We start from the raw sequence: 18,957 nt of genomic DNA on the forward strand, positions 1-18,957 counted from the left end.
CCAATATCTATGTCTTGCTTCAATGTCTAGATTGTAAAACATCAGGTTTTGCAATATTTATACAGATTACTCCAGAGCGAAAAAGCAAAAGAACCTCTAGTTTATATAGTAAATGGAATCCATTTGGTAGAAACGATAATAGACACACACATGGCCCAAGCATGAAGAATCACAAAAGCAAATCTCATTTCTAGAGCCACTCTTCCTCTATCTACAAAGTAACCAGCTAATTAATACAATGCAAATCAATATGGGGAAAAGAAATACTAATATTGTGAAAGATGCTACATTTCTCAAGAATTTGGTAATCTATCTGAAAAGATAGGAGAATGATTAAAAGTACTAAATAATGGAATGTAGAAATTAAAATACTAAATAATGGGATGTCAGTAGAATAGGTACTCAGAGAAGAGAGAGGAGTTGGGTTGGGTTAGAAATAAAAACAGCTAATCTTTGAGTAAATCTTGGAAGCCTACTTCAAAGAACCCCTGAGTTCTTAACCTTTTTGTGACTGAAATAACAAATTTGTGAAGGAAAAATAGAATTTACATTTTTACTGACATCTTGTTTTTTTATCCCACAGTTGATTCAGGGTATATGCCACTCCCCACCTTCTTCCCCACAGTAAGTCTTCCCTGGAAACAAAAAACCATTATGTAAAGCCAAATTACTCTCAAGGTTAGTATCTAACAGCAAAAACAATATTCCAAACCTAGTTTCCCACACTCTTTGACAAAAGGAACAAAAGTATATTCATTTTATCTTCTCTGTTTGAGGGAGACAGGAAAAACCCAAAGTGCCCGACCTGTGTGATGAAATCACTTATACCTACTAATCTGCCCATGGTATGACTGATGTGTTTTAAAGGGGTTCCCTTGAGTCACTGAAGTATAGATCTTCTTCCTTTTCCCCTCTAGTCAGGGAATGTGATGTTGGACCAAAGAAACTACTCCACCAAAAGGCAGGTGAATGACTAAGGCTGAGATAAAATGTAGTTTCAAATGTATCTTCCCCCCTTACCCCGCCCCCCCAGCTGAATAGGAGGAATGTGAAATAAAAATTTTTTAAATAGGTCTTTACTTATTTTCCTATTTTACATTTGAGGAAACTGAGGAGACTTTCCAACAGTCACTTAGCTAGTCAAAGAGCCAGGACAAGAATTTTAATGGAGCCTCAGCTCTCTCAAGGGTAAAATAGGGATTAAAAATCACTGTTCTACATACCTTGCAGGGTTATTTAAAAGATCAAATCAAATGCTATATGTGAAAGTACTTTGAAAAAATAAATTAACTCACCAAATAAATTAACAATCTGACCCAGACAGATTTACAAGTAAAAATTCCATGAAACATTTTTAAAAACAACCCCGCTATGCTCCATTGTTTTCAGAAACAGAAAAAAGAAGGTAGTCTATTAGATTCCTTTTATAAAAAAGACAAATACTGCTCTAATATTCCAATAAAGGAAGTCTAAAGCAAGGGGAACTAGAGACAAATAGCACTGGAAAAGGCAAAGAACCAAGCAGTCCCTAACAATCATGTTTTCTAAAATATGGCAGGGATGGATAGTATTATGTGTCAAAGAGAAATGGCCTTTCTAAGCATGCAATAAATCATATTTTCCTTGGAACAAAGATAATTAAGCATCTTGGAATAAATGAGCATCTGTGAAGCTCACCCTCATTAGTACACGGGTGGTACCAGCGTTCTAGGACAAATCAGGGGTTACTGGAATGGGAAAGGGTGAACAGTTCAGTCTGCTCCACATGTAAATTCTAGTCAGTAATAAGATGAGGCTGTACATTGCAGCAGAACTCAGATTCAGTAATGAATGTCTAGCTCAGGTCATCTTGGTTCTGCCACTAACTATGAACTATTAAATTATGGTCAAGTCACTTCAAGGAACTGTTTTAGTTTCCTCCCATCTAAATGAAATATTAATAGAAATAGGAACAAGGATTAAACAGGATGAGGAGGAGGAGTTGCTATTAGCTATGGTAAATGAAATACCAATACAATGAGATTCTGGATCAAAATAACAATAGAATTATAGCACAACAGGTCAGGAAACACTCATCTAATTAAGTAATACATAATATCAAATGATAATTGTATACTAATACCTTCTGGAATGTTTCTGGAATGGAGTAGGAAATTAAAATTCAAGTGGGAAAAATGAAATGTATTTCATTCCCCAGGACTGTTTTATCTAGGAAGTTGATTTTTAATTTAAAGCTTTTACCTAATAACAAAAAGATAATAAAACAAATTTTAAAATAAAATGAGCTTGGAAGAGATGTATTATTGATTTCTGCTCAGACATAGAGTAACTCTTGTTGGCTAGGTGCATTCTGAATATACCTACTAAGGGATTTGTGCTTTTGCTTCCTTCCCTTCCCCCTTTTAAAATACCATTACCTAGTATCTAGTCAGGAAATGCAGATAAATATTATCATCAGTCTAGGTCTAATACAAAGAGAAAAAAAAATCTGTAATGCCTGTTCCCTCAAAATGTGTAAATCCCTGTAATTCAATCCAGAGCAAAGAAGTGATTTTTGTTTATTAGCTGGTGGGAATTACTATCCAAATTCAATTAATCTATCTATATTTATTGTATAGAGTACAAGCTAAGCACTGTACTAAATTCTGGATGCTGCTCTCTCAGACACGTGCCATGGTACAAACAGAACTGACCCCAGCAACCTTCAGATTCCCCTTTCCTCCCTCTCCTCTCTGCTGAAGTGAAGCTAATTATAGGATTCATTTAGAGCCAGTTCCTAGCTATTTATCAGTTTGGTCCTGTTATCTTTTTCATCTTCTTCCATCTCCAGTCAGAAATATCACATTTATTTTCCAAACTCAACTGCTTGGTGAGCAGATGGCATCATTAAACACTCAATTAACACTCCCTAGACCCTTCCTGTGCACTCTCTCCCCTCCCCTCAGTTAAAATTTAAAATGTATTAACTCGTCCAATCAGGAATGGACTTGGCAAAATTATAAAACAGGTCAAAGTTTATACCTATAGTGTCCTATCTTCCATTCTATTCACTTTTTCTCCACCCTTTTGGGGATTTTCAGCTCTCTTCCTGATTTGTCTCTTGTCTCCTGATCAAATTTTGCTCTCAAGAAAAGCTTATACCTTACTTGCCTATGGGCAAAACTTATGTAGCTATCACCTATGTAAGTTATGTAGCTAACAGCGAATTTATATTTAAAAACAACATTCCATATTTTTCTTCTATTTTGCCCTACTGATTGGGACCTAGATTCCAGGATTTAGTGAGATTTGAATGGCCTTATTTCCCTAATTCCTCTTCCAGAAGGACTGAATCAAATCTTCAAAATCCCATTTTCTTATGCCTTCTACTTCTCATATTGCTTCCATAACCACTGTGGCTCATCAATTAATAATAAGGTACCAGAAGACAATCTCATGGTTTCTTCCTTCTAAATGACTGTGGATCAAAGTTTAGGTAATTCCTGAATGCTAAAGAGACTTCTCCCTTTTTTTGTTCTTCATTTTTTAAAAATTCTTTTTTTTTTTTCCTGAATAGGCAATTGGGGTTAAGTGACATGCCGGAGGTCACACAGGTACAAAGTGTTCAGGTCTGAGGCCAGATTTGAACTAAGATCCTCCTGACTTCAGAGCTGGTGCTCTATCCACTGCACCACTTAGCTGTCCCATAAAACTCTTCCTAACTTCTTTTCTAAACTAAAAGGACAACTCTTGGCTTACTCCAGAACCAGGGGCTAAATCCAGTTAGCTACTTTAGTGAGAAATTCAGAGTAGGATACCCTCTCTCTATTCTGGAAAGGCTCAGAAGGCTTTAAACCTTCCATTTAACCTCAGAAATGATGACAGAAAATTGCCTATCCTGAGAAACTGGGAAGGAAGTTGAAACAAACTGCTTAAAGCCCATCATTATATTCCATAAAAACTCAATATAGTAAACTCAGAAATCCACAGGAATGGAGGAGGAATTCAATGGCACAGATGATCTGAAAACTATTTCTCTGGCTCTGAGTTGCATTAAGCTTTGTCAGAGCTTACCCTCATCAGAGGAAAGGAAGACAACCAGAAAACAAGAAGGGTTATTTTCCCAACATCTCTTGAGCCCTTCTCAAAAGGAAGAAAACAACTCAGAACAGCTGAAGGAGACAGCCCCTAAACAAGGGGTAAGAGACTGCAAGGGGAGCAAGTCTAGCCCCTTTTTCAGAAATCAGAGCAGATAAATTCCATCGATAGAAATTAGGGAACCTGGAGGCCTGAAAACAAATCTTGACTTCAGACAAATGTGCTTTTTCTTACACTGAACCAGAACTATAGCTCCTGACTTGCAGACAAAAGACTGTCTAATTAATAAGAGAAAGCTAACCAGGTAGTGTATGTAAACCTGACCTTAGGCTAATTCACCCATAGATTTATTCTTCGACAGCCTATTTCCCCAAGTCCATCTGGCAAATAAGGAAAATTCAGTGTTATTCCTTAAGCAGTGATCAACATTAAGAAACAACAGGTGAAAACAAGTCCTGTGGACAGTGGCATGCCAGTCTAGGATTCAGTATCTGCTACAGATAATTCACATTATGGTTCACCCTGATTTCAATATTTAAGAGTTAAAGGTAAACATCAACCCAAATTCATGAAGAGAGAAGGCCTCTTAAAGAGGTTAAATAACCTCTTCTCAGTAATGCTGGCAACTGTCAAATTTAGAGGAGGGAAAAAAGCAGCTAATCATTTTAGTAAAATGTAACAAGAAATGGCTACTAGAAAGCCAGCTTTAGATTATGTGTTTTCATAGGGAGATAATTATACAGGAAAGAGCATTAAAAATTCATAAAGGACCCTAAACTTTTCAGTTCTCATTCATTTTTAACTTCTTTTCCACTTTCCTTGGAAATGCTGAAAAGTAGCAAAATACACAGGATTTGAGTTGCTTCTTTTTCCAACTCCACTGAAGTATATTTTACATCCACCTCGCCTCTCTCCTTTCCTTTCTCTGTCAAGAGCATGAAGATGGCCAAAAGAAGAAAGTCAAATGTTACTGCTGGTAAAGACCTTAAAGATGATCCAGTTCAATGTCTTTATTCAACAGATTACTTATTCTACCAAAGATGAAGTGACCTGTTAGAAGGCACACAGATAATAAATGGGAGATGTAAAATCCAAATCAGATCAGATCTGAAGCCTCACTGATCAACTGCTGGAAAACTCAGAACGAAATGCAAGCCCAAAAACAGCTTCTGATTCTTAAAGTGCTAGTGAATCTCTTCTAATCATCATGAGGTCAAGGGAAAGAACTAGAACTTATTCCATCTGGTGGTTATGTTTTGGAGATTTAATTTAGCAGGAGGCAAATCTAATTGTGAACCAGCCTTAGCCACACTACATAGCATATAGAACTAACATTATTTCAGATGCCCTAAAGTCAGCATTATGCACACATTTGTGGGCTCTCCCTCCCTTTATCTCCCCCCCTTTCTTCCTTCTCTCTCTCTCTCTGTCTCTCTTCTTCCTCTGTCTTTGTCTCTCTCCATCTCTCTCCCTCTCCCTCCCTTCCTCTCTCTTTCTGTCTCTCCCTACCTCCCTTCTTTCTTCTTTTTCTCCCTCCTTCCCCTCTCTGTCTCTGAATCTCTCTTTCTCAATTTTACAGTTCCACCATGAAAAGATTATCTCTCCTGTTTTAGAGAGTAACACCCCATTTTATTCACTTAACAACTTTTCTTCTAGCTCTAATGGTGGAAACACATTGACAGCAGGAGCTAAAGGTTGCCATTTCTCTACCTCCTCCTACTTAACAATTGGGTTCAAATAGGGAACCTGCTTAGCAAGGCCTAACAAAAAGGCTATTTTTAGTCTCCACTCTCATTTGAAGATTTCATAGCAAGCTCAACAACCAAGTTGTAAAACAAGTGTTTTTTAGATAGTCATTAGTTTTGAAAAGCTTTTATTTTCTACCCTCTAGCCCCACCTCCCTACCCTGAAACAGTAACAATTGAACATATTAATTAGCAATGTAAGAAAAGAGGACTCGGCTTTATTTGAGTCCATCTTTCCTAGAAACAAACTCATAATTATTATTCATTTTTAACTTAGCAAGATGTCATAAAGACAAGTGAAATGGAAACAGGTGCAATGCCAAGCTCCCAAGAACAACCAAAAAGTCTGGCTCATAGATCTTTGCCATTCCAGACAGCAATGAGGCAGAGGAAACCTTGAGGTCTGAATCAAACACATATTCTAATACTGACTTTGCTGCTTAAGGCCTGGACACTGAGTAAATTAGTGAACGTTCCTCATTTGTAAAACAAGGAAGCTAGGCTAAATAATTTCCAAGGAACTTTTCAATGTGAATGGCCTATTAATCTAGGATGTGTCTTCTTCTTAAGATTTGGAGCTAAACAAAAAGTTATCAAACTGTGCATACCCTTTGACCTAGCAGTGTTTCTACTGGGCTTATATCCCAAAGAGATTTTAAAGGAGGAAAGGGACCCACATGTGCAAGAATGTTTGTGGCAGCCCTGTTTGTAGTGGCCAAAAACTGGAAACTGAATGGATGCCCATCCATTGGAAAATGGTTGGGTAAATTGTAGTATATGAATGTTATGGAATATTATTGTTCTGTAAGGATGAATACAGAGAGGCCTGGAGAGACTTACATGAACTGATGCTGAGTGAAATGCGCAGGACAGGAGATCACTGTACACAGCAACAATAAGATTATACAATGATCAATTCTGATGAACATGGCTCTCTTCAACAATGAAAAGATTCAGATCAGTTCCAATTGTTCAGTGATGAAATGAGCCGTCCACACCCAAAGAGAGAACAGTGGGAGCTGAGTGTGGACCACAACATAGCATTCTCATTCATTTGGTTGTCTGCTTGCATTTTGTTCTCTTTTTCATTTTTTTCCTTTTGGATCTTATTTTTCTTGTGCAGCAAGATAATTGTGGAAATATGTATAGAGGAATTGCACATATTCAACATATATTGGAGCATTTGAATGTCAAAAATCATATATATAAAAAATAAAAAGTTTGGAGCAGCTAGGTAACCTAGTGGATAGAGCACCAGCCCTGAAGTCAGGAGGACCCGAGTTCAAATCCAGCCTCAGACACTTAACACTTCCTAGCTGCATGCCCCTGACAAGTCACTAAACTCCAATTGCCTCGGAAAAAAAAGAAAAAGAAAAAGAAAAGCTATAATTAAAACAAACAAACAAAAAATACAATATAGTACAGAAAGGAAGAAGAGAACTTACTATTTCTTATAATTTTGGGGTGAGAAAAATATACAAACACAGAAGAATGAAGAAATGAACCATACTTTTATCAGATAAACCACACTTTGTTCTGAATCAGGGAAAAGAGTGTTGAAAACATACACATGTAGATACACATCTACCTAAAAATTCATACATGGACACATTCACAGACCTACAAACACAGAAGGAAATATATCAGACAACAGAAAAGCAGAGAAGAGGAAGGAGAGTCAAAAGCACTGGAGAAAGAATAGCAGCAATTTTTAAAAATTCAATTTTACAGCATGGATCCTGAAGGAGTGATAAAAAGGGAAAAAGAGTACTGAAAACTAAGGAATTGGGAAATGGGAGTTTTTAAAAGTATTTATTTATATGAATATAATATTATTTCTCTTAAAGAAATGATGAAACTTTTCTTTTAGCAACAACACCCACCACTAGTCGCCAGCTCCTAGGTCTCCTGAACCAAGACAAAAAAGGAGAAAGCAAGGCAGAGTCCATAATGTCTTGGCCTACCAACAATAAAGTGGAGGCTAGAGCTGGACACCCTCCCCACAGTAAAAACTGGTGGAATGAGAATTGTTCAGAAAGAAACTCCTAAGAGCGTAGATACCAGAGAAGAGAAAGGATGATGATTATAAATGGGGCCGCCCCAGATCACCTAAGCCAACTGGGTAAGTCTCTGGTATTGCTGATAGAGATGACAATGACTTCCCCCCACACACTGCAGCTTGGGGGGGAGGGGAGTGAGGGGGAAGAGTGTGCCAACAGCTACACTCTCCAAGGAAAAGCATCCTTCTCAAAGGGAAATGCACAGTACCCCACAGTCCCTCAAGTGAAGATCCTGCTTCACCCTGAAATTCTGGTTCTTGGAAAAGAGCACTATTTCCTCTCAGGTTTGATATTTATAGATCTCTATTTTTATGGAGAAATTTAAGACAAAGCAAATCAGTGCCTGACATTTCTTTGTTTACTGCCGCAAATAAATCACATACCCATGTATTGTGTTCACCTTAGCAAATAACATGAGTTTCATTTCTTCCCCTGAATTAGGATCCTAACTCAAGTTTAACCTTATCTGCAATTTGGCAGATAAGTGATGCTTTTTCTTTTTTTTTTTTTAGATTTTCTTTTCTTCTTTTTTGAACTTTTATTTTTTTTCAATTACATATAAAGAAGTTTTCAACATTCGTTTGTACAATTTTGAGTTTCAAATTTTTGTTTCTCCCTTTCTTCCCTTACACCTCCCCCCAAGACAGCCGGCAATCTGATAAAGATTATACTTATACATGTACAATCACGTTAAACATATTTTCAAATTAATCACGTTGTAAAAGAAGAATTAGATCAAAAGGGAAAAACCAAAGAGAGAAAAAAAACAAACAAAAAAGGGAAAGTATGCTTCGATCTGTGGTTTTTTCTTTGGAATTGTTTTTCAGAATAGTCATTCAGATAACTATTGTTGAAAAGAGCTAAGTATTGGGGCACATAGGTGGTGCAGTGGATAGAGCAAGTCAGGAGGACCTGAGTTCAAATGTGATCTCAGACACTTAATGTTTTCCAACGTAATGTTTTTAAAGTTAGTTTTAGTAGTTCTAAAGTTACCTTTGCTATGTATCATAAAATGTGATATTTAAAAATAATTATAAACAAATTTTGGAAAAGGTGAGGTAAAGGTTGGAGAAAAATGGGTCACTTTATAATCTTATTTTTATTAGATACAAGAGTTTTCCTTGAAGTCCAGAGCAAAATGTTAAAATTTCACACTGTTCTTCAGTAAATAATCAGAACAGTTATTTCCTTTAAGAATCTTGATGTAGAATGATAATTCAAGAAGGTTTTATTTACTTAAAATCAAAGTCTTGGCCTGAGAAAGAACTTAAGCCTTTCTGTAATCATCTTGTTGGCTTGGATTTAAAGGGAACTTTTAGGATTCTACCCACATTGGGGTGGGGGCAGAAAGGGAGAAACATGGAAGATGGTTAGAAAAATTTAACAAGATAATTTAAAGCAGGGGGACTAATAGGTAAAAACCCACCAAGTTCACAAATAGATCCAATTTTCCTCTAGTGTCAAAAAAAGACAAACATTTATGTCAGTTAAGAGAAATCTGTTTACAAACATCACAACTGTGGTCAGACTCACCTTTGCCTTAATTACATAAATACTTCTACTAATGTTTTAAGTGTGAGATGTCATTCTGACATATTTTATATGTCCTTCCCAGATGATATTTCTAAGACTGTTGCTGGAATGATTACCATACTATTTCTCTAAGGGAAACTCATTCAGATTATTTGCATATGAAAAAGCCTTCTCAAACAACGCAATTTTATGGAAAATGTACCCCTTTGTTAGTTAAGACACAAGCAGTCAGTTTTGAAGCTTTGAAGATTGAATCATACTCTCTTTTTTAAACTTTATCTTTCTTGAGGTTTTTTCATTAGGGTGGGAGATCTATATTTTCTTTCACAACATGACTTTTGTGGAAATGTTTTATACAACTTCACATGTGGTTTCTTAATAAGGGCTGGGGGTGGGATAAAGGATAGAATCTAGAAATGAAAAGTTTAAAAAACAAACAAAATTTTAAAAAGTGTTTTAAATGTAACTGAGGAAAATATCAAAAAATAAATAAGAAAAGAAAAGAATCTTTCCCAGGGGCCTAGCCATACTAGACCTAAAATTATATTAATATTTGGCAAAAATAGCTGGGAAAACTGGAAAATAGGATGGCTGAAACTAAGCATAGACCAACATCTTAGACCTTATGCCAAGATAAGATTGAAATGGATTCATGAATTAAACATAAAAGGTAACACTAAAAGCAAATTAGGAGTGTTAGGGATAGTCTACATATCAGAGCTTTAAAAAAACGAAGAATTTATGACCAAAGAAGAACTAGAGACCATTAAGAAATGCAAAATGAATAATTTTGACTATAACAAATTAAAAAATGTTTGCACAAAGAAAATGAATAGAGCCAAGATTAGAAGGGAAGTAAAAAGCTGGGGGAAATTTTTTTACAGCCAGTAAAAGGCCTCATTCCTAAAACATAAAGAATTGACTGAAATTTATAAGAATACAAGTTAATTCCCAATTGATAAATGGTCCAAGAATATGAAGATAATTTTCAGATGAAGAAATTAAAGCCATTTTTAGTCACATGAAAAAATGCTCTAAAAGTTCCTTGATGAGGAGAGCCCCTAAACACACACTCATACACCCCCTCTCCCCCTCCCCCACTTCTTCTCTATGACTTTGGGGAAAAGCTTGGGAAACTCCCTCAGAGAAGCTCTTCCCTGAGAGACCCACCCCAGGGAATCAAGATAAAGTGGTTTCATTCTGTTATCTGGGTGGGACTAGTTGAGTTCAGAACCACTCCTACTAAGCCAGATAACTGGAGATGGAGATTTCTATCCAAATCTATTGAGTTGGAGATTAGTCCAGGGACACTCATAGAAATGGAAAATTCCTATTCAATTCTGAAAATCTGTCTTATTTCAACTCAAACTGCTCCCCATCCTCTAGCCAAAGTTTCAATTATAAAAAGAGGCAACTTGGGGCTCATTCCTTGTAGAGGACCTAACAGGCCATGCCAAGGAACCACTCTCTCCCCTTGGCATAGCTGCAACCTTCTGCCCACTGAGAGGACATTCTCTTTCTGCGTTATTCCCTCTTTATCTCTCTCACCTATTTCCCTAACAGGACCCTACCCTTCTTTACCCCTCTGTCGCAATTTCTCTGGTAGATCTTTATTTCTCTGTTGGGACCCTGCCACTAAGGAAGTCAGCCTGCAAAAGCTGACTTCTCAATTCTAACAATAAGCTTCTTTTGCCAATTTAATTTTTCGGGTTCATAAAGTCTTTTACCATGGACCAGCACCGACCAGAAGAGGGTTCCCACAACTCCCTGCCCTGCACCAAACCTCATCACCCTAATTTTTAGAAAATGCAAATTAAGACAACTCTGAGGTACAATTTCACGCCTCAAATTGATTAAGATGACAGGAAAAGATAATGATGAATGTTGGAGGGGATGTGGGAAAACTGAAACACTCATATATTGGTGGAATTATGAAATGATTCAATCCTTCTGGAAATTTGGAACTATGTCCAAAGGGCTATAATACTGTCCATATTTGGATCCAGCAGTGTTTCTATTGGGATTATATCCTTAAAAGAGGGAAAGGGGCAGGCTGATTTCAGCAAAACCTAGAAAGACTTACGAACGAAGAGAACATTGGTTCTATGTAACAAGAAGATCATATGATGATCAATTGTGATGAACTTGACTCCTTTCAACATGATATGATTTAAGGCAATGCCAATTTGGAATGGAAAATGCTATTTGCATCCAAAGAGACAACTATGGAGCCTGAATATGGATTTTTGCATACTATTTTCAGTTTTTTTGTTGTTTTTTTTCTTCCTCATGATTTTTTCCCTTTTGGTCTTATTTTTCTTGCACAACATGGATAAGGAAATATATTTAAAAGAATTGCTCATATTTAACTTATATCAGACTGCTTGCTGTCTTAGGATGAAGAGGAAATATATTTAAAAGAATTGCTCATATTTAACTTATATCAGACTGCTTGCTGTCTTAGGATGAAGAGGTATAGGAGGGAAAAATATTTGGAACACACAGTCCTACAAAAATGAATGATGAAAGCTATCTTTACATGTATTTGGAAAAATAAAACACAATTGGAAATTTTTTTAAAAAATAAAGTAATTTTTTAAAATGCAAAAGGAAAGAAGGGAGGGAGGGAGGGAGGAAGGGAAGAAGGAAGAGAGGGAGGAAAGGAAGAAGGAAGGGAGGGAGGAAGGGAGGAAGGATTTTCAGGGACATCTATACAGCACAGTGAATAGAATGTCTCCTGAAGTCAGGAGGCCATTAGTTTAAATCTGGTCCTAGTATCATTTAATCAAAAATACCTTAACAGCTGGAGATTATAATGTTTGGTTCTATTATCTTGGGCAAAACAACGCTATCTCTGCTACGACAGACCATTACAGATTCTAGACTATTGTTGTCCTTTAATCCCTGCCCAAAAACAGTAAGTAGTTTGTACCCCCTCTCTCCCAGGTTTCCTAAGCACACTTCTTATAATCCTCTGGTAGAACCTAATTCCAGCAAAGATGTGGAATAACAATAGATGGATCTAGAATTCAATAATGGACTAGAAAAATTGAGAAATATGGAGATTCATTCCCTCATGGTGCCCTAAACAGTTTGGTCTTTTCATTGTTCAGCTATAGCTAAAACCCAAATGGCTCCTGAAATCCTGAAAGGTTTAGATACCTTAACAGGCCAATATGGCACCCTCTGTAGCTTCCCTATCCCTCTAAAGTTCATAAAGGGAGGAATGGAAGAAAATAAATTTTTATGGAGTGCCCTCAACCTTAAAAGCTCCATATAACTCTATACAAGACTTTACACAGACCTGATTTACAGTGAGAAGAGACCTCATCTAATCTAATGTCTTCATTTTACAGATAGGGAAACTGAGGCCCTCCAAATTAAGTACTTTCCCTTGGCAATACAGGCAGTACATGACAAGAGGGATATGAATTCAGTTCCTAAAACAATTATTTTTTTTCCAACTGTACAATACAGTTTCCAGTTCTCTCATTTTTATAAATATGAATGACTTTGATACCCTTTTCAGCTCAATCAATTGACCCTGTATCAGTTTACCTACTTGTCAACAATCACTTCTAAAACCTGTTAAGGATTAATCACTCATTTGCTGTGACAGTTTAAAAATAAAATCCCGTTTATAAAGCCTATTCTGCTTCAATGCCTTTTAATAAGGAAATTAATAAGGAAAGTGCCAAAGAAAATAGAAAATAAGCTATAAGACAAAGAAGACAATAGGACGCTAACAATCCCTTCTTCTCTATAAGGTAGAAAAAATAGTATTCAGCACTGCAAGGAACTGAATAATTCTTTTACAAGGGAAAGAATGACCTCCTTTTTATAAAAGTTTTATCTGGGGATCTTGATTTTCAGTTACATCATAGGAACACATAAACATATTCATACTCCTCTACAATTAAGTATTTCTTTGTTCGAAGCAGGCTAAATAAACATAAAATTGCCAAAGGACAAAGGAAAAAGTATTCACAGGGTTGATGGATAGGCCATTGGTATTGAGAGCAGGACACACAACAGAGAGAGTGAAAGAGTATAGAACTTGAAACCCTAAAGGAAGAATGGGGAACATATTTGAACTAAGTATAAGCTGAAAAATTAAAAAACACTGGACTAGATAGTTATGTAATTAGCCAAATGTTCAGAAAAACAAAAAGGAAAACATGAGAGATGCACAGCACACAAGTCTATCTACAATCTGATTCCCATTTGCCACTTTAAATTATATCCCATTATTTCTCCACCTAAGTTTTCCCCCTAACTACTCCAGTCTAAGTGGAATGCAAATAAGCATTCCTAACTCCACTTATAGACCAACTTCTTCCTCTCCCCTTGCATGTGTTTCTTGTTTATTCATGTATGCACCTGTGTCTAGCTTGTCTCTAATAAGAACCTAGAAAGGCTCTAGATATATTACATGTCTATAGTACTAGCACCTTCTCCCAATATAGGTACTGAAAGTGCTCCTTCTGTTCAAGAGTCTTTGAAGAATATTCACTGTATAGATCAATTAAACTAAAACTCCTTAACTTGGTATTCAAGACCCTATATAATCTGATGAATTGCCCTACCTTCCCAACTTTATCCTTTAATTTTTCATTAAGAATTAATGTTCCAGTTTAAAAATAAAATCTTGTTTGTAAGGCCTAGTCTTCAATGCCTATGTTCATGCTACTTCCTGTATCTGGAATAAATTCCCCTGCTTCTGCTTATTAAATGACTATCTTTTAAAGTTCAACTCAAATGTCCCTTTCTCCATAAAGTCTTCCCTAACCACCTGCAGTCGGTAATGACCTTCACTTTCTTTCTCTTCCCCAACAGAATTCATTGTGCATGTATATTTTATTTTTAGCAAAGTAATTTGAGTTTGTGTTTCTCTACCCAGATTATAAGCCCAATAAGGTGCAAGACGACATCCCACCTTGAGTGATTTTTAGTTATTCCCTTTACTCCTAGTTCAGTCCTGCAGACATCTTCCTCACTTCCACCCTCTTTCATCTGTACAACTTTTTTCACACTTGTGAGAATTAAGATGGCAATTCAGTGTGGGGTGATGGGGAGGAGAGAAAGAGAGGGAAAGGGAGAGGAAGGAAGAGAGAGAGAAAGGAAGAGGGAGAGGGAGAGAGGGAGGGACACAGAGAGAGATAGAGAGCATGAATGCAGTATTATCCCCACTTGATATATGAGGAAACTGAGGTCCCGAGAACTTAGTCCATCCTAAGACCACACAAGTCTATGCAAATCCTGATCCTTTCTCTTCTGCAGCTAAATCTCAGTGTCTTAAGACAGGACACCCAAAGGAGATGATGTAACAACTTGAATTCTGCTTCTTGGTGCAGTTCCTGCTTAGCCACCCTCACCTAATAATAATGCCTCCTACACTGCTCACAGCACAGCAGGCACACTTTGCTGTGAGCACCTCCCACCAAGGAGAAACTCTAAATGTGCTTCCAAACCAAAACCCGCTCCTGCCACCCCAGTATTTAATTAATTCAGTACCACTGAATCTCCCACTGGTACCTTCCATCTGACAGAAAAGCTCAGTGCCATCTGGGCTCTGGGGATGCCATTCCACCAATAACATAAGAATCACTAGGTCCTGGTGGCAAGTGAAATGGAAGGCATACCATGTATAACTGCTACCATGACAAAATTCTTTTTTTTTTTTTAATTGAAGCTTTTTATTTTCAAAATATATGCAAGGATAATTTTTCAACATTGACTCTTGCAAAACCCTGTGTTTCAATCTCTCCCCTTTCTCTAGATGGCAAGTAATCTATGTTAAACATGTTAAAACTATATGTAAATCCAATATAGGCATACATATTTATACAATTATTTTGCTGCACAAGAAAAATCAGATCAAAAAGGAAAAATGAGAAAGAAAACAAAATGCAAGCAAACAACAAAAATGGTGAAAATTCTATGTTGTGGTCCACACTCAGTTCCCACAATGCTTTGTCTGGGTGCAGATGACTCTCTTCATCGCAAGTTCATTGGATCTGACCTAAATCATTGAGAAGAGACATACACAACAAAATTCTTAATCTGATGATTTTCTATTATGTATGAACTTTTCATAAGGGGAGAATTAAGCGGGGCATGAGGGGCTGATTTCCCGCATTCCAAATTTCACTTAGAAATAAAGAATTACTCTACACAAAAGGGCAGGGCACACACCTGGGCATCTGGGGGAAATGATGCTAAGAAGACCTAAGTTCAAATCAGTGGAGACTCGCCAGCTAAGCAACCACAGACAAGTCACATCACTTCTGTTGCCTCAGTTTTTTTATCTGTAAAATGAGGCTGATACTCCTGTGCGCAGCTCCCCTGCTAGTTGTGAGGATGAAATAAGCTAATAGTGGTAAAGATAGAGCACAGTGGCTGGCACCCCACAGGTGTTGTCTCCATGCTAACCATTATTACTGCCACTACCCCCACTTCCCTACATCTTCTCTACATCTTCTAAGCCAGAGGGTCTACAAGGCTCAGCCCCAGCTACCCAGAAAGAAAAATCACACACTTTAGACCACCATTATTCCTCTCCTCTTTTCCAGGTAAGGGGCACTGGATAGATCGCTGACAGCATGAGGCAATTTTCCCAGCTAGATATAAATTTGCTACGATATGACAGAAGTAAGAAATTTTCTTTCTCAACCATGCTTCTAAAGAAGATAAGTCTGTTTTACTCACCTAATTTAGAATTCCATTTTTCTCTCTAGGTGTGACTGCTTGGCTTTCCCACATTACTAGCAAGGTTCCCACAAAAAAAAAATCTTTAAAAGCTTCAGGTTCTTAATCTATTAAATGTGCAATTTCACAGAGGCAGAATAAAATCAAATGAAAGAGCACGTGTGGAAAAGTATGCATTTGCATGACCTCAATCAAGAAACTTGGGATAGAGACATTCTAACAATTTTAAAAACTAAAACATTAGCCACATGGAAACAGCTTAGATTTGTTCTGACCCTTACTAAAAAGCCAAGAAAATTGTTGAAAGACCTCCTCCTAAATTGACATAAAGAAAAACATCCTAATATGTGATGTAATAAAAATATCACTAAACTTGGAGATTTGATTTGAATCCCAAATCTGACACTGTGTGACCACCAGCAAATCATTTAATCTTCCCAAGCCTCAACTTCTTAATCTGTTTAATGAAACCATATTTACTCCCAAGAGGGGAGAGGATAAAGGGGAAAGGGGTGGTTATTATTTTTAAAAATAACTTTGTCATATAAAAGAGGGAAAAGTACCCACATATGCAAAAACGTTTGTAGCAGCTCTTTTTATGGTGGCAAGAAGCTGGAAATCAAGTGGATGCTCATCAATTGGGGAATGGTTGAATTAAGTTATGGCATATGAATATAATGGAATATTATTGTATAATATATTATTATACAATTAATAGTACATTAGTAATAATGGCAAGCAGGCTAATTTCAGAAAAACCTGGAAATACTTACATGAATTAATGCAGGGTGAAATGCACAGAACCAGGAGAACACTGTAGACAGTAACAACAAGATTATATGATGATCAACTTTGATAGACTTAGCTCTTCTCAACAATATAGTGATCAAAGGCAATTCCAATAGACTTGGGATAGAAAATGCCAACCACATCCAGAAAGAACTGTGGAGACTGAATGTGGATAAAAACATAGTATTTTCACCTTTCTTGTTGTTTGTTAGGGTGGCTTTTTTTCTCTCATGATTTTTCTCTTTTGTTCTGATTTTTCTTTTACAACATAAATAATATGAAAATATGTTTAAAATGATTATACATGTTTAACTTTGCTGTCTTGGGCAAGGGGTGAGGAAGGAAAGGAAAAAAAAAATTGGAGATTCAAAAATCTTACAAAAATGAATGTTAAAAAGTATTTTTACTTATAATTAGAAAAATAAAATACTATTAAGTAAAAAAAAAAATCACTTTGCAAACTTTAATATGCCACAGAAATTTGAACTGTTATAGTTATTCGGGGGAGTCTGAAAATAAAATAGACTGCCTCAGGGGACATTAAATGTCTCCCCACTGAGAGTCTTTAATCAGAGACCTTTTGTCAGGAACATTAAGGCAGGATACCTGTATTAGGTGACAATTCTATGTATCCTATTTTTAACTTACTAAGAAATTTCACTATTTAAGGAAAATACCAATCTACCAACTTTTCCTGTCCCGTAGACCAATTTGTTTGATGGAAGTCCATCTCTCTTTATAACCCTAATAAATAGTACTAATAGTACTAAGGCCTCATTCTTTATTGACCTTTGGCCTCTTTGGAACAGCCATAATGAATATACACTTATCACTAACTTTTTACAGCTCACTGTAGATGGGCCAGAGTTTCAGACACACTTTAGGCATGATTCAAAACTTTTTGGCAAATAGCCACTAGCATTAATACCATCAATTTCTCTATATTCCTGGGCAATAGAAAATGCATGATTTGGATTAAGTCTATTACACAAAGTTTTTAAAGACATAAATAAAGTTTAGGGAAGAAAAAAAGCTGCTCTGTTCTTCCCCATTCTTATCTCTACAAAAAGAAGAATTAGAAAGAAAATGGGTTTTATTTGTGGCAAAGGAGTTTAGTTAGAAGTAAGGAAGAACTGTCTGGCAGAAAGGAAGATTAAACAAGGAGAGGTTCTCTGACTCCTATTTTCACACTGACTCAAGTTTCCAAGAAACACCAGATCATTCTTTTCTCCCTTCCTCAGCAACCAAATTGAGCAATGTCTGCCCAGGACCAGAACCTCATTCCATTTTAATCATGCAGAAAAAGTTTTAATATCTTGACCCTTATGTGTAACATACAGAGGCAACTAGAATCTGCAAAATTGAAAGGTCAGCTCCTGCTGAGGCAGAAGTCTGTCCACTTATCCCAGCCACCACCCAAGAGAGACAGACTCTTCTCTCAACGCTTTCCAAGGCTGGGCTGATGCCAAACAACTTATCAGCAGACATCTGTTCACTGACTCTTCTGCCCCGAAATTGCTCTCAGTAGACCCAAGAGGTCATAGAAGAGCGTTCTGGGGCTAACTTCAGCCTTGAACGCCCCATTAACGATTCAGCTGGGCAGGGGAACCTCTCTCTGTAAATACTATTGCTGAGGTTAAGCAGCAGGGTGGAACTAAACCAATGGTTAGGAACCAATGGGTTAGGCCCAGCTCTACGGAAAAACTAGCCTTGTAATCCAGGCAATCACCTAACCTCTCTGCATCCAAGTCTCTTGCTGATAAGACAGGGACAAAGCATCCCTCAATCAAAGGAATATTATGTTTGAAAGTGTTTGGGACAGTGTAAAATTATATATGAAAAGAATTATTGTCATGTAACATATTTTTCCTCTACTCAATTCTCTCATTATCAGAAGCATAATTAAGAATGGAATGGTGGCACAGTAGAGCATGGTGCTGGACCTGGAGTCAGAAAAAACTGAATTTAAATCCAGTCTCAGTAGTTATTGGCTATGTAACCCTGGACATCCCTTTAACCTCTGTCTGCCTCAGTTTCCTTATCTA

The 18,957-nt window shown here is 36.9% G+C and overlaps 1 protein-coding gene across 1 annotated transcript in view; it reads right to left on the reverse strand.

The window, feature by feature from the left end:
* Positions 1–18,957, reverse strand: part of MAP2K1 (mitogen-activated protein kinase kinase 1) — a 99,334-nt gene that overhangs the window by 14,823 nt on the left and 65,554 nt on the right. The window lies entirely within an intron of this gene.

The sequence above is a fragment of the Antechinus flavipes genome, chromosome 2, assembly GCF_016432865.1.
Source record: "Antechinus flavipes isolate AdamAnt ecotype Samford, QLD, Australia chromosome 2, AdamAnt_v2, whole genome shotgun sequence".
NCBI lineage: Eukaryota > Metazoa > Chordata > Mammalia > Dasyuromorphia > Dasyuridae > Antechinus > Antechinus flavipes.